The following is a 15,911-nucleotide window of genomic DNA, read 5'->3' as shown; positions in this document are numbered from 1 at the left end:
TTGGGTTTATTTAAAAACCACTCCAGAGTGTTTCTAAGTGGAAAACAATTTAAAGGCTCTTCCTTTTGCCTTAGTACCTTTATAAGGTTTTGTGTTCTAATAGTAAAGTCTTCAAAAAGTAGGAACAGAAATAACGCTATTCTGAGTCAATGAGAAAGTTAACTTTTTGTTTTTCTGAGCCCTTAGCCACCCAGAGTCAGAGAAGTGACCCTAAATTCCCGGACAGATCTGTTTCACCTTGGGACAGTTGCTTAAGCAGCTAATGCTCCAGTGTAGAACAGGTTTCCTTTCACTAGCGCTGAAGCAGCCAGGGTGCCTCTGCCAGCCGTGAAAGTTTGTTAGCTGGACCTCAAGCTATTAAGAATATCATTGGTTGGTTTTGCCTTAATCCAAATGGGCAGTTACCAGAGGATATGATGCAGAAGAGGTTATTGGAGGTTAGTTCTTAGAGGTGTTTAAGATCAGCCTATTGTAATTCACATTCAGTAGAGCTGTGGTTTGTAACCTGTAAGCTAAGTAAATGGATTATCTCTAAGCCTTACTATGTTTAACTTTACCCCTCAAATGAATGGTGAATTGTCACGTCACTTCCAAAAGGTTTCTTTTCAGTGAGTGTTGAGAGACTAGACAGCTCCCAGGAGTTCTTCCCAGGAGGCAACAGCAGCTAGGAATGTTTGTGGTCACTGGGGGTAAAGTCCACTATCGACACAGAGGCATCTGCTTGTTAAACACCTGGTGCCCATGGGCCTGGGTCCTAGCACACGTTTAGCGGCTTCTTAGCTGAGTCACCACAGGTAAAGTTGTGAAGCTCAAGTCTTGACTTGTTTTGCTTTAATATTAGCTACCAGATATAGAGGTACAGTTCGATAGGAGGAACAATTTGTAAGGTTCTGTAGCACACTAAGATAACTATGGTTGACAACTGTATATTTCAAAATAGTAGAGAGGAATTTTAGTGTTCTAAAATTCAACACAAAGAAAGAATGTCTGAGATGGTGGGTATACAGTTGTCTTATCTGATCATTACATATTGAAGACAACCTCAATACTGTATTTTCTCCACCCACCTTGAAAGAACAGATAGTATTTTGGCTAATCTTATTTTTTCATTTAAAGATTTATTTATTTGAGAGGTAGAGTTATAGACACAGAGAAGGAGACACAATGAGAAAGGCCTTTCATCCCCTGGTTCACTCCCTAAATGGCTGCAACAGCTGGTGCTGAGCTGATCTGAAGCTAGAAGCCAGGAGCTTCTTTCAGGTGTCCCACATGGGTGCAGGGACCCAAGCACTTGAGCCATCTTCTACTGCTTTTCCAGGCCATAAGCAGAAAGCTGGATGGAACCGGCGCCCATATGAGGTGCCGCAGGTGGAGGCTAACCTACTCCACATACTGCCAGCCCAAAAAAATTCTTTTTATTTTCAGTTAACATAATCCAGGATACTTAAGGTAGTTGTTCATCTAGTGCTTAGCTTTCTCACCTCTCTCTTTTTTTTTTTTAATTTATTTATTTGAGAGGTAGAGTTATAGACAGAGAGAGAAAGAGGTGTCTTTCATCTGCTAGTTCACTCCCCAGCTGGCCGCAACAGCCAGAGCTGCACCGATCCAAAGCCAGGGGCCAGGAGTTTCTTCTGGGTCTCCCACGTGAGTGCAGGGGTCCAAGGACTTGGGCCACCTTCTACTGCTTTCACAGGCCATAGCAGAGAGCTGGATTGGAAGTGGAGCAGCCCGGACTCGAACCAGTGCCCATATGGGATGCCGGCACTGCAGGTGACGGCTCTACCCACTATGCCACAGCGCCGACCCCTAGAATTTTCTATAAAACTGCATACTCTTTTATAGTGGCCTGTCTTTGTTCACATAGTGCAGCCATGCCATTTATCAGTGGCTCATTCTTTTTAATTGTTAAGAAATATGTCATTGTTTGAATATTCTGCTATAGAAATATGCCACAACATTTTATCCATTCACCAGGAGACAGACACTTGGGTTGTTTCAGTTTTACTATTATGGAGAAAAGTGATTATGAATATTTAATCAAATACTGTGGGGATGATGTTTGTTTCTTTGAGATAAACACCTAGGAGGAGGTTTGCTGGGTCATACAAGGGGCCTTCACAATATTCATGGAAAACACCTATAATGGAAAAGCTATGCCTGCATTTCAAAAATGTTTTTGGACCAAAATAAACTTACCTTTTATTCCCAGTCTTTCATGGACGTTCTGAAGCACCCGCATATATACAGTGTACATTTAACTTTATGTGAAACTGCCAAACTGTCTTTTGGTGTGGCTATACCATGTTGCATTTCTATCAGCAGTGTGTGAGAGTTCTACTTGTTCCACATTCTCCCCAGAACTTAGAATTGCCAGTCAGATGTAGTGAGTGTGCTGTTGTAGATATATCATTGCAGCTTTAATTTGTATTTGCTTAATGACTGATAATGTTAAATAAGCATCTTCTCATATGTTCATTGGCAATTTGTAAAGGAAAATTTATTTATTTATTTACTTATTTACTTTCTTACCTGAAAGGCAGAGTGACAGATGGGGAAGGAAATTGGGGTGGGAGAGGTCTTCCATCCTCTGGTTCAATCCCCATATAGCCACCATGGCCAGGACTGGGTCAGGCTGAAGCCAGGAGCCTGGAACTGTATATGGGTCTCCCACGTGGGTGGAAGGGGCCCAGGCACTTGAGCTGTCATCTGCTTTGCCAGGCTTCTCAGAGAGATGGAAGGGAAGTGGAGTAGCAGGGACACCAGAATTGCCAGTGATAGGTTAACTGGCTATGCCACAGTGCCAGCTCCTCATCTGTAGTTTTTTATTTCTTTGGTGAAGTGTCTGTTCAAATCTTTGCCCTTTTAAGAAAATAATATTATTTATGTTCACACTATTCACTTGTTTGGAGTTTCTTATGTATTTTAGATATGAATGTTTGATCAGAAATAAGTTTTACAAGTATATTTTTCTGTCTGGATTGCTTTGTAGACTTTTTGTTTTCCTTTTCTATTTTGTTTTAAGAGGCAGAACAGAGAGAGAACTCATCTTTAATTTATTCCCCAAATGCCTTCAAAGCTGGTACTGGTCTGTGCTGAACCAGGGAGCTAGAAACTCAATCCAGGTGTCCCACCTAGGTAGTAGATGACCCAACTACTTGAACTACCACCTTTATCAGGTCTTTTTAAAAGTGTGTATTTATTTATCTTTATTTGAAAGGCAGAGAGACAGACGCAGAGATTGAACTTCTGTCTGCTGGTTGCTCATAACAACCAGGGCTGGGCCAGGTTCCGGGAACTTAATCTGGCTTTCCCAGCTGGGTGGCAGGGACCCAGCTTGAGCCAATACCCCTTGCCTTATAGGATACCCATTAACAGTGTGGGGAGCAGCTCGGACTAGACTAAGTTACTGGAATTAAGACTTATTCTATGCATCTGCTCTCCTACAATATGGCGCTGGGAGAGGAGAAAACAGCTTCTACCCAGCTGCCTCCAGTTCAACCAATAAACTGTAGGACTTGCTCCTGATTGGAGAGCAGCGTACTCGGCGTGTGGGCAGCCGAGTTAGGATTGGCGGAGGAGGACTATAAAGGAGGAGAGAGACGGCATGCATCAGGAACATCTATGGGGAACATCTAAGGGAACCCGTGCAGCCCCCGAGAAAGCCGGCCGGCGGTGTGCCGCTCCCCTGCGGAAGTGGGGAATGCGGCCAGGGGGAACTGCCCTTCCACGGAGGTGGAAGGGATAGTAGCCAACCCGGGAAGAACCAGCAGCAAACCCGGGGAGGGCCGAGCAGACGAAAGAACAGCGCAGGGTCTTGTGTCGTTCCTCCACGAAGAGGGGGAGCGACAAACAGGAGGCTACAATTGGAAGCACAGCCAGGACAGAAACCCACCAGGTACTTCGATATGAGCATTCAGGCTTCCCACGCTGTGTCCTAACCGCTATGCCAAGTGCACACCAAGGCAGTGTCTATTGAAGGGTGTCAAAAGCTAGAGTCCAGGAGTTGGCCTTGTGGCTTAGCCAGCATCCCCTGTGGCTGCTGGTTTGAGTCCTGGCTGCTCTACTTTCTGATCCAGCTCTCTGCTTATGAGCCTGGGAAAGCATAGAGGGAGACCCAAAAGAAGTTCCTGTGCCCAGCTGTTGTGGCCATTTGGGGAGTGAACCAGCAGTTGGAATATCTCACTCTGTCTTTCCTTCTGTCTCTATATTTCTGCCTTTCAAATAAATAAATAAGTAAATCCTTTTTTTTTTAATTTAAGTCCAGTTTGCACTTTTTTTTTTGTCCTAAGAAATTTTTGTCTATTTGTGGTCCCAGTGATTTTGTTGTTGCTGCTGTTTTGTTCAATAAGCTGCATAGCTTTAGCACTCAAGTAAGTGTCTGGTCCATTTGTGGCCAATTTTGTATAAAAGTCTGGATTCACTATCCATTGAACTACCTTAGCACCATAGCGTATTTCCGGACCCTCTCTTCTGTACTACCGATCTGCATGTCTTTTTTAAACTTACACTGTTGTTATTACTATAGTAAATCTTGATATCAGGTAGTGTTAAGTCTTCCAGTTTAGTTCATTTTCATAACCATTTGGTCTTTCCTAGATACAGTCATCTTTAATTTCTCTCATCCGTGTTTTCGATGTATTGGAGTACAGTCCTTACACATTCTTTGGGAAATTTTTCTATAAGAATTTCTTATTTTGATGTTGTTATAAATTGTATTCAAAATATTGTGGTCTTCATTTGTCCATTTCTATATAGAAATAAAAAAAACTTGACTTGTATATTGACCTATCTCTTGAAATTGTATAAATTCACTATCAGTTCCTAATACCCCTTTTGGTAGATTTCTTAAACTTTTTTACTTTGATAATCATGTATGTAAACATAGTCTTGTAGCTTCCTTTCTAATATTCCCTTTGTTCTTCCTGCCTTTTCTCACTGTCCAGGATTTGTAGTGCATTGCTGAATAGAGCTGACAGGAACAGGTACTCTTCCCCCATTCTCAGTCTTAAGGGGACAGCACTCAGCCTTTCACTCTTAAGTGTGGTATGAGGTGTGAGTTTTTCAGATATGCCCCTCACCAGGCTGAGGATGTTGCCTGTATTTCTGTGTTTAGTGGGTTTTGTTTTTGTTTTATAAATTGTGAGTGGGTGCTGAATTTTGTCAGATGCTTTTCCCACATCTATTGATGATCACTAGTCTCTCAGTATAATGAAGTATCTTGGTTGTATTTCACTGTTCTGCTTTTTGTCAGAGTTGAGACTCTTGAACAACATTGAAGTCAGCAGAGCCTGGAGTTTTCTTTGTGATAAGAGTTTTTAATTATTAGTTAATTCAGCTTATTTAATAGTGCTGTTGGCTTATCTGTTTCTTCTTGTGTGAGTTTTGGTAGTTGGTCTTTCCAGGAATTGGTTCATTTCATCTAAGCTGTCAAAGTGATGGGCGTAAAGTTGTTCAAAATGTTCTCTTGTTATCCTTTTAATACCTACATCATCTATAGTGATTTCAATTTCATTCCTGATGTCAATAATTTGTCTTAATTCCTTCTGTTTTTATTTTTTCTTATTACTCTAATACCTTAGAATTGTTTTATCTTTTTGAATAATCAATGTTGTGTTTCCTTGATGAGTCCCCTCAATGCCCCCCCACCAGTTGCTTTTATGTTTTTAGTTCTGTTCTTTCTTTTTGCATGTTGTAGTTTTGATTTTTTTTGTCTCAGAGCTTACGTCATTTATTTGACCTTCCTTTCTTTACATAACATTAAAAACTGTATATTTCTTGTTACAGTTGTGTTAGCTGTATCTGGAAAAGTTGGTTTTATGTTCAGTTGAAAATGATTTCTGATCTGCCTTGTGATTTCTCCTTTGATTTATGATTTGTTTAGAAGTTAGTTATTTCCAAATATTTGGAGGATTTTCCAGATATTCTTCTATTATTGTTTTTTAACTTAATTCATTTGAGGTTAGAGAGCCTATTCTGTTATTTAAATCCTTTTAAATTCTTTGGGACTGATTTTATGGTCTAGAATAATATGATGTATCTTGTTGAACATTTTGTGTGTACTTGAGACAAATGTATTTTCACTTATTTTGAGCAGTGTCCTCTGTAAATGTTAATTAGATCAAGTTGGTCAAGTTCATTTTTTGGCAACATTATCATTATTTGTCAGTACTATGAAAGGAATGTTGAAATATCTAGCTATAATTGTGGATTCATCTTATAATTGTGGATTCATCTACTTTTTCAATTATGTTCCTTTTGCACTTTTTTTTTTTTTTTTTTTTTTTGACAGGCAGAGTGGACAGTGAGAGAGAGAGACAGAGAGAAAGGTCTTCCTTTCCCATTGGTTCACCCTCAAATGGCCGCTGCGGCCGGCGCACCGCGCTGATCTGAAGCCAGGAGCCAGGTGCTTCTCCTGATCTCCCATGGGGTGCAGGGCCCACGCACTTGGGCCATCCTCCACTGCACTCCCGGGCCACAGCAGAGAGCTGGCCTGGAAGAGGGGCAACCGGGACAGAATTCGGTGCTCCGACCAGGACTAGAACCTGGTGTGCCGGCGCTGCAAGGCAGAGGATTTAGCCTAGTGAGCTGCGGCGCCGGCCCTTTTGCATCTTTTTTAAAATTTTATTTTTAATTAACAAGTAATATTTGTATACAGTTCATATCTTTTAAAATTCTGTTATTAGGTGAACATTGAAGCCTATTATATCCTCTTGATCCAGTGGTTCTTTTGTTATTGTGAAATGTGTCTTCATCATTGGCAATATTCTTTTTTCTTTTAAGATTTATTTTTATTTATTTGAAAGGCAGAGTCACAGAGATGGGGGAAAGACGAACATCTCCTATCTGCTGTTTCATTCCCCAAGTGGACACAATGGCAAGGCCTGGGCAAGGCCAAAGCCAAAAGCCTGGCACTCTATCCTGGCCTCCCATATGGTTGGCAGGTACCCAGTCACTTGGGCCATCTTTCGCCATGTTCCTAGGCACATTAGCAGGAAGCTGGATCAGAAGCAGAACAGCTAGGACTCCAGCCTAGCTCATATTTGAGCAGCTTAACCTGCTGTTCCACAGTGCTGGCTCTGGCAGCAATATTCTTTGTTTTTGTTTTTAAAGATTCGTTTTATTTATTTGAAAGACAGAGTTACAGAGAGAGGTAGAGACAGAGAGAGAGGTCTTCTATCCTCTAGTTCACTCCCCAGATGGCCGCAACAGCTGGAGCTGATCTGATCTGAAGCCAGGAGCCAGGAGTTTCCTGCAGATCTCCCAAATGGGTACAGGGGCCCAAGGACTTGGACCATCTTCCACTGCTTTCCCAGGCCATAGCAGAGAGCTGGATTGGAAGAGGAGCAACCGGGACTCAAACCGGCACCCATATGGGATGCTGGTACATCAGGCCAGGGCTTTAACTCACTGTGCTACAGCACTAGCCCCGGCAATATTTTTTGTTAAAATACATATTAATGGGGCCAGCACTGTGGCATAGTGGGTAAAGCCTCTGCATACAGTGCCAACATCCCTTACAGGCAGTTCTAGTCCTGGCTGCTCCTCTTCCAATCCAGCTTTCTGCTGTGGCCTGGGAAACAGTGAAAGATGGCCCAAGTGCTCGGGCCCCTGTACCCACTTGGGAGACCTGCAGGAAACTCCTGGCTCCTGGCTTCAGATTGGCCCAGTTCCAGTTCACTCCAGGGGGAGTGAACCAGCAGATTGAAGACCTCTCTGTATCTGTAACTCTACCGCTCAAATGAAAAAATAAATCTTTCTGTAAAAAATACATATTAATATAGCCGTTATTAATATAGTCATTCCAGTTTGGTTTTGACTAGTATTTGTAAAATATTTTAAATATTTAAATATTGCTAACCTATCTGTGTTTTTATATTTAAAACAAGATCCATGCAGACAGCAAGTAGTTTGGTCTTCCTTTTTTTTTTTTTTTTTTTTTTTGTGCATTTAAATACAGTTTAACTCTCTGCCTTTTATTTGGAGTTTTCCTGTGTTTTTCAAAAACCATTTCACATATGTAGTTATGATGTTTGGGTTTAGATCTACCATCTTGCTCTTGATTTTCTGTCCCATCTGTTCTTCATATCCTTTCTCTTCCCACATTCTTTGGAGTTAAGTTGTTTTGTTTTAATGAATCCATGTTATCTCCACTCTTGGCTTTATTAGATACACCTCTTTGTCATTTTTGAATGGTTGCCATAGGGTTTATACATTTTTAACTGATCATAGTCAAATAATAAACCATTTGACATAGAGTGTTCACTCTTCCTAGTGCTAGTTTATTTATACATGTTATGAACCACATTATAAATTGTTATTTTGCTTTAAATGGGCATTATCTTTTAAGATGATGAGAAATAAGAAAATAATTATTGTATTTACTCATGTTGATCATTTTCTGTTCTTCATTCCTTTAAATTCTGATGTCCATCTGGTATCATTTCTCTCTGTACCTTTTTTTAATTTATTTTTTAAAAGATTTATTTATTTTTTTGAAACTCAGAGTTACAGAGAAGGAGAGGCAGAGGCAGTGAGAGAGTGAAGTCTTCATCCTCTGGTTCACTCCCCAAATGGCCAGGGCTGGACCAGGCAAAAGCCAGGAATCAGGTGCCTCATCTGGGTCTCCCATGTGGGCACAGGGGCCCAAGCACTTGAGCCATCTTCTGCTGCTTTCTCTAGGGAGCTGGATCAGAAGTGGAGCAGCCAGAACTCAAACTGGTGCCCATATGCGATGCTGACGTTGCAGACAGTGGCTTAAGCTTCCATGCCACCATGCTGGCCCCGGATCTAAGCATTTATAGCTTTTATCAAAATTTTTGAAATTCTTGGGACTGGCATTGTGGCACAGTGGATTAAGCCAACCACCTGCAGTGTTGGTATCCCATATGAGCACTGGTCCCAGTCCTGGCTGCTCTGCTTCTTAGCCAGTCCCCTGCTAATGCTCCTGGGAATGCAGTGCAAGATTGCCCAAGACACTCCTGCCACCCACCTGGGAGACCTGGGGAGTCAAACAGCAAATAGAAGATTCTCACTCTCCCTCTCTGCCTTTCAAATGAATAAATACATCTTCAAAAAAAAATAAATTCAGTAGTTCTTTCTTATTTATTTTTTCTATCCTCTCCCTCTTTTATTTTGTGATCTCAGTTCTATGTATGTTAATTCTTATTGTTTCCACAGGTCAGCTGATAGTCTCTTAAATATTTTTTTCATCTTTTTCTCTCTGTGTCCTTCATTTTGAATAGTTGCCTTTATTGTGTCTTAAAGTTTGCTGCTCTTCTGCTGTATCCAATCTATTATACCCATCCAGTGTATTTTCCAATTCAGATTTTTTTCTTCATTGGAAATGCCATTGGTTTGTGTTGTGTTTTCCCTTTGCTCTACCTTCTTATGACAAAGAGTATATTTTTAATTTGCAAACAGCTCTATTGAGACATAATTCACATCACTGTGTAATTTAGCCATTTAAAGTGTACACCTTAATGGTTTTTAGTGTATTCAGAATTATACAACCATCACCACAATCCAATTTTAGAAGACCACTCCACCCCACAGAGAAACTCATACCTGTGAGCAGTCAGTCTCCATTTCCCCACTCCTCTCCAGCCTGTGTTGATAAGAGATTCCAGAATAGTCTATGTGCACTGGGCATTTTCATATCAAAGGAATCTTATAATATGTGATCTTTGTAACTCTTTCACATAGCAGGTTTTCAAGGTTCATCCATATGGTAGCATTTGTCAGTACTACATTCACATTGTTAAACAACATTTTCTTCTATTGATAATACTACATTTTGTTTATCCAGTCATCAGGTGATGGGCCTTGGAGTTGTTTCTACTTTTTGGCTATTATGAATAATGCTGCTGCGAGCATCTGTTATAAGCTGCTCCCTGGACATAGATCGGAGTTTCATTTCTTTGGGTATAGGCTAGGAGTGGGATTGCTGGGTCACATGGTAACTCTGTTTAAGCTTTTGAGGAACTGACAAGCTGTGTTTCCAGGAAACTATACAATAGCTTGTTGAGTGCTCTTGTCTGCGGATCCCATCACCTCTTGTCATTTGGGGAGCTGTTTCTGTTGATTGGTTTTTCTACCCCCTCCTGTTTATGGGTCATATTCTTTTGGTTCTTTACATGCCTGGTAATTTTTGCTCAATTGTGAATTTCACATTGTTGAGTGCTAGATTTTGTTGTATTCTTTAAGCAAGTACTAGATTGAGTTCTGGTATGCAATTAGAGTACTTAAAATCAGTTGTATTATTTTGAAGCTAGCTTTTACACTTTGTTAGGGAGAGTGGGGCAGCCCTCGGCCTAAGGGTGATTTAGCCCCAATACTAAAGTGATACTCTTCCAAGGACTTGACGTCATGAGTATTGTGCATTCCTTGTTTTCTACTGTGGGAAACCTGAACTGTTCTGAGCCCTGACTTCTTGGGCCAACTGCTTCCAGGTGCCTCCAGCCCAGCTTTTTCCTCCCACGTGTTCAGATCAGTCTGAGACCCAGGAGGCCCTTCTCCTGCTTGTTCTCTGGGCCAGTGCTGGCTGTTCTGGCTTCCCTGCTCTCTGATCTCCACCACCTTCACTCAGGGAGACTGACCTGGGCAGGGTCCCCCTTCTGCGTTCATGGCTTAGAAAATGACCCCTGGTATTACCTGCAGGCACTCGGAGCGCTTGCTTCATTTGCTTCACTTGTCTCAGGGGTTGAGTCCTCTGCTATTTTCCAGTGTCTGAAAAAGTATCTTTAATACATTCTGTCCATGTTTCTAGTGGTTACTCCATTGTAGATGGAATCCAAGACAAATGTGATGCCAATGCCAGAGTCTGCTACTGTGCAGACTCTTCTAAAGCAGAACCTGTTAAAAGTTTTTAAAGAAGTTAGCGCTGGGGCCAGCGCCGTGGCGCAGTAGGTTAATCCTCTGCTTGCAGCACCAGCATCCCATATGGGCGCCGGTTTGAGACCCAGCTGCTTTTCTTCCAGTCCAGCTCTCTGCTGTGGCCTAGGTGCTTGGGCCCCTGCACCCAAATGGGAGACCGGGAAGAAGCACCTGGCTCCTGGCTTCAGATCGGCGCAGCTCCGACTGTTACAGCTATTTAGGGAGTAAACAAACGGAATGAAGACCTTTCTCTCTGTCTCTCCCTCTTACTGTCTGTAACTCTACCTCTCAAATAAATAAATAAAAAATCTTAAAAAAAAAAAAAAAAAGCTAGCATAACTGATGAGGCCAAGGCAGAACATGGTTCTTTCTAAGAGCATTTGTGCTTAGAAAAAGAGACATCTGTGTCTTCGATATGGTAGTCATTGTTTAAATAACTCCCTTTCCCATCCTTGTAGTCATCCAAATAGTGTTTATTAAATACCCACCGGGTGCTTGGTGCCCTGCTAGCATTGTTTCTCCATATAGTCCTCCTTCTGAACAGTTGGAATATGCCAAGCAAATAAAATAAAATTAGTTTTCCTTGGATTTATCTCCCAAGCTCTGACATTCAGAAACTGAAAGTGGAATATAGTATATTCTCAGATACAAATTTGATCTCATTTCCTCACTGGCCATCTGCTTAATTGTGTCCAAGAATAACAAAACTTTCATAGTCATATCTGTTATTTTTTTTTTAATTCCTAAAAATAGTGAGTGGGCTAAACCTTGCTTGCCCCACTTTTGAAACAGTTCCTCCTATAGACTATTGTAGTAGGACATTAATACCCCTGATTAAGAATAAAGACCAGACCTACTATACACACATATGTTGTGCTGCTGTATCTAAAGTCACGGGGGTGTGATTAATGGTCTATAAGAGTTTTAATTTGGTGTTTCTTACTCCTAAATCTCACATAAGCTCAGCTGCAGAGCCAAGCTGAAACATGGCACTGCATTTTGGAGGTCTCCTTTCCTGCCAGGTTCCCTATAGATTAAATTCCTGGGGCAAAGCCAAGCTTGCGTGGAGAGAAGGAGACTCTCCATGGGTCCTTCCTAGGGCAGAAGAGTTAAGTAGCTTTCCTTGATGGAGAGCATGGCTCATTCCCCAGACCAGTCCTCAAAGTGTCCTCCCTTAAGTCTTTAAGTTGATAGATCCTTCTGTTTGGGGACTGGAAAAACAGAGCATGCTTGGGTTCAGGAGCCCGGAAATACACAGCATCACCGACAGTTTCCGTCTCAAAGGGCTGAGCGTGGTTTTGTGTTGCCTTTGATTTTTTTTTTTTTTTTTAAACGTGTGGAACATTTTCCCTTCACACTTTCAATAGTACTTATTATTTTTGTCTATCCTTTTCCTTAAATAGGAGAGAGAAAATGTCTTCAGTAGGAAAATATGTGGTGCAAGTGGCACCGTTTTATTCCATGTGGGGGTCAGAAGTGTTCCCCGCTCTTTTGCAGAGCGCCTGCATTTCTCTAGCCGTCCTTACAGATGGCTGGGTCTGCGCAGGGAGCTAGCTGTATTGGGAAGCATTCTGCTTTCTTGGTGGACCTGGGATCTTTTGTATTATGATGCCACCGTTCTGAGTCCGAGGATGAGAACATCGAATCATTATTTATCTTGGAGAGAACTAATAATTTGTTTATAGTAATAACAATCTTATTTTTCTTTCTCTCAGTCAATAGCAGCTGTTGTTGGCAACTTACTCCTAAAAGATTTCAAGTTGTAGTTTTTAATCTGGAGTGGGAGCAGGGGAGAACAAAATTAATATTGTAAATGTTTTTACTTGATAAAGGTTGCTCTTGGGCCTCTGTTGGTATCTTTACTGGGTAGTGTTTTATTACTAATACCCAGAACTCTCCATGCCTCTACTCTCCCACAGGATCCGAAAGGCAGACACTTGGGTTGTATGAATGAAGCAACCAAAAATATAAAATGCTTATTGAAGTGGCACTTATTTACACGCGGACTTCCAAAGAGAATTCTGTGGATAACTGGTATTTTAATTATTCAAGATGGACAAATTTGTTTAGATGGAGAGGTCTGTGTTCTTGTGAAACTGGGGTTTATGAAATAAGATTGGAAAAAAAATAAAGTGTATAATTGGGCACATCCTGTACTGCTTAGTGAATCACCAAACCAGTGTAATCACCATTAGGCACTTTGGAAAGCAGGCTTACACGTCCTTGTGCTGCCTGGAAAGCTAGGAGTTGCCCATAGAGAGCACCGGTTCACCCAGGCTGTAGTCACAGGGTGACACATGCAGCCCCTGCTGGTGTGAGGGAGCCAGCTGCCTGGCTGGCTGCCTGCTTATGTGAGTCTCAAGGCATCCCATGTCCTCAAGGCAAATAAGGAACTTCCCTGGTCATTCTTAAGGCCATGGCAGGAGGAGGCACAGGTCAAAGTAGAATCCCCAAGGCCACATCCAGGGGAAGCCTTAAGTGTCTGTGTGGAGCTTGATATCCCTCACCTACTGTGGCTGGGGAGAAGGTGAGTCTCTCACAGCCTTGTTAGCTCCTCTTCAGCACAGACCAAGCCTAATGGGAAAGGAGCAGATGGATTATTAGGATGAAAATGCCTGAAAAAATGAAATCCAAACCCAGGGCCAAATCACGGGTTCACATCCTGCTGACTTTGTAAAGCATCAGAGCCTTTTAAGTGTTCTGGAATTGGCATGAGGGTGGTTGTGTGTGTGTGGATGTGTTTCTGGGGCGTGAGTGTGGAGTATTCACTAGATTTGGAGTGGCACATGACTCCCAGCGATGGTGATCTACTGACCTAGAGAGGTAAGGTCACAATTGTGTAAAGCACAATTGTGTAAAGAAATTCAAAGTTCTAAACCCAATGGAAAGGAAGATACATATGCCTGGGAGAAAGAGAGCGTTTCTTGGCCTTCATCTGTGCCTACCTGTGGCCCCCATTCGCTCCAACCCCTGAGTCTTTTTAAGAAAAGACTTGGATTTCCTTGGCAGCCCGGTAGTGTTTCTGATAGCTGGGTGAGCTGCTAGGACACAACCAGCTGACGTCCAGAGAGCTTTCCTGCCTTGGCAGCATTGCTTGCTTTGTGGCCAGTCCTACCCTGTAGCTTCCCTTCATGGTCCCAGCAGTCTACCAGTCTGCCAGTCATGTTGGTCTTTTTTGCACTCTTACGGTATTGTGGTCTGTTGTGCAGGATTGCACAGTGGTTTATGGATGTGAGTTTGGAATGGAAAGACTGTATTTGAATCCCAGTTCTCTCTCCCGTCAGCCGTGTGGCTTTAGACAAGTCACACAGTCTCTTTGAGCCTCACCTTTTTTTTTTTTTTTCTTTTCCCAGAGCAGGAATGGTAACACTACCTATATTACAGGGTTGCTGTAAGGATTAAACGAGATGATGGGTATGAAGTGCATAGCACAGAGCTTGGCAAATTATAAGCTTCCAATAAACCTTAGCTGCTACTATTAGGTAATGATAAAGATGCTGATGAATGTGTCATTAAGCTTTTTTCTTCCAGCTTGGTTTTCAACAGCTTGAGGACAGGAATGTTTCACCTTCTGCATGTCATCCCATTTCCTAGAATAATCGTTGTTGGTCGCTCTTTGATAGTGGCGCTGAGTCCCTGCAAGGCCACCCACAGAATCTCTTCTCTTGTACTAATCCTCGCAGGGACAACGGAGGAGGACGTCCCACCTGTCCCAGTCTTCCTACTTCGGACACCAAGCCACGCAGCCTGGTGTGCTCCTGGAGACCCTCCTCAGTAGAAATCCTGGAATCCGGGGCTTTGGGTCACCACTCAGGTCCAGTCTGACTTCCAGGCTTGTGGGTGTGTGCTGCGAGTTGGCATCTCGGAGGCTCTCTTAGCGTCTGTGTCAAATCTCTGTGGAGGCTTGGGTTGCATTCTGTTTCCTTATAAATGGGAGGAGCAGCAGTGCTGTGCTGTGAAGGGGGACTCAGCTGATTACCCCGCACTGTGCTCCCCCCCGCCAGGCCCTTTTCTTCTCCCCCACCTCAGTCCTGCCCCCACGGGCCAAGCCCTCTCAGTTTAATCCTGTCCTCCCCTGGCCACACTCCTTTCAGAGCATAGCTTCAATTCCCACCGAAGTCTTAGTAGCTGGTAGCAGTGCAGGTCTTCTCACTGGGGACAGGAGGGCTACCAATGTCTGGTGCAGTAGAGCCCTGGGACATGGCTGAGTGTCCTGCAAGGCACAGGGACACCTCCCCTCCATGACAGAATTATCCGGCTCTGAATGTCAAGACGAAGAAACCTTGCTTGAAGCCTGACAAGGGGTGTATTTGGGGCAGAGGCTGGAAGCGGGGTCCCAGCTCCCCTGAAGGCCACTTCAGCACTTGCCAAGTTGGCAGTGCCTGTGACATAGGCGGAATTGGGCCTCATGTCTCATGCAGTCATGTTCACGTGGCAGAGAGGATGTTCCAGGCCTAAGGCATCTCTGGAGAGTTAGGGAAAAAGAAGCAGAGGGTCTGAAACTTCTTCTGACCAAGGGTGGCAGCAGCCAACAGCAGCAGGTTAGACCAAGTGACTTGTTTTGCATAATGTCCTGTGAGGCCTCCTGTGGCTGCGTCTCTCCAGCATTCTCGGGGAACCTTGCTTTTTCTAGAATTGTGCATAAGAGGGCCTTTAAAAATAAGCCTTTCTGAGCTGCGATGCAAGCAGGGAGAGTGTGGGCCCCTTCCTGGACAGTGGGAGAGGGTGTAGCAGGAGGTCTGAGCCAGGGCCCATGCTGGTCTCCAGCCCCTTTCTTGCCTTGACATGGCTAGAACTAGAACATGCCTCCCAAGCCTCCAGAATCTGCCAAGGGTTTCCAGAGTCTGGGATGGGAAAGGTTCCTGTGGCGCTGCTAGGTCTCGCGCTTGGCACGTGTCAGGCTGGACATGGGAGCCATCTCTGACGAGCTTGTAAGCCACCCTCCTTTCATGATTTCTGGCCACAGGTGAGTGTGGGTGGGAGCTGTAGGATACTGGGTAAGTACAGGGACTGCTTTGGGTAGATGGGTCCCAGTGATC

At 43.2% G+C, this 15,911-nt stretch overlaps 1 protein-coding gene across 4 annotated transcripts in view; it reads left to right on the top strand.

Annotated features, from left to right (window-relative positions):
• The window catches only part of FOXO3 (forkhead box O3), a 114,217-nt gene that overhangs the window by 47,342 nt on the left and 50,964 nt on the right, over positions 1–15,911 (top strand). The window contains exon 1 of one of the 4 annotated variants that reach the window (XM_089333858.1): positions 3,579–3,895. The exons of the other annotated variants lie outside the window; for them this stretch is intronic. The gene's annotated coding sequence lies outside the window, so the exon portion shown is untranslated. Of the gene's footprint in view, positions 1–3,578; positions 3,896–15,911 lie in introns of those variants that run through there. 4 annotated transcript variants of the gene reach the window in all.

The sequence above is a fragment of the Oryctolagus cuniculus genome, chromosome 5 (genome assembly GCF_051225735.1).
Source record: "Oryctolagus cuniculus isolate XC-2025 breed Fujian yellow rabbit chromosome 5, ASM5122573v1, whole genome shotgun sequence".
Classification (NCBI taxonomy): Eukaryota; Metazoa; Chordata; class Mammalia; order Lagomorpha; family Leporidae; genus Oryctolagus; species Oryctolagus cuniculus.
Note: the sequence above shows the minus strand (reverse complement) of the source record. Positions and strands in the feature narration are given on the sequence as shown.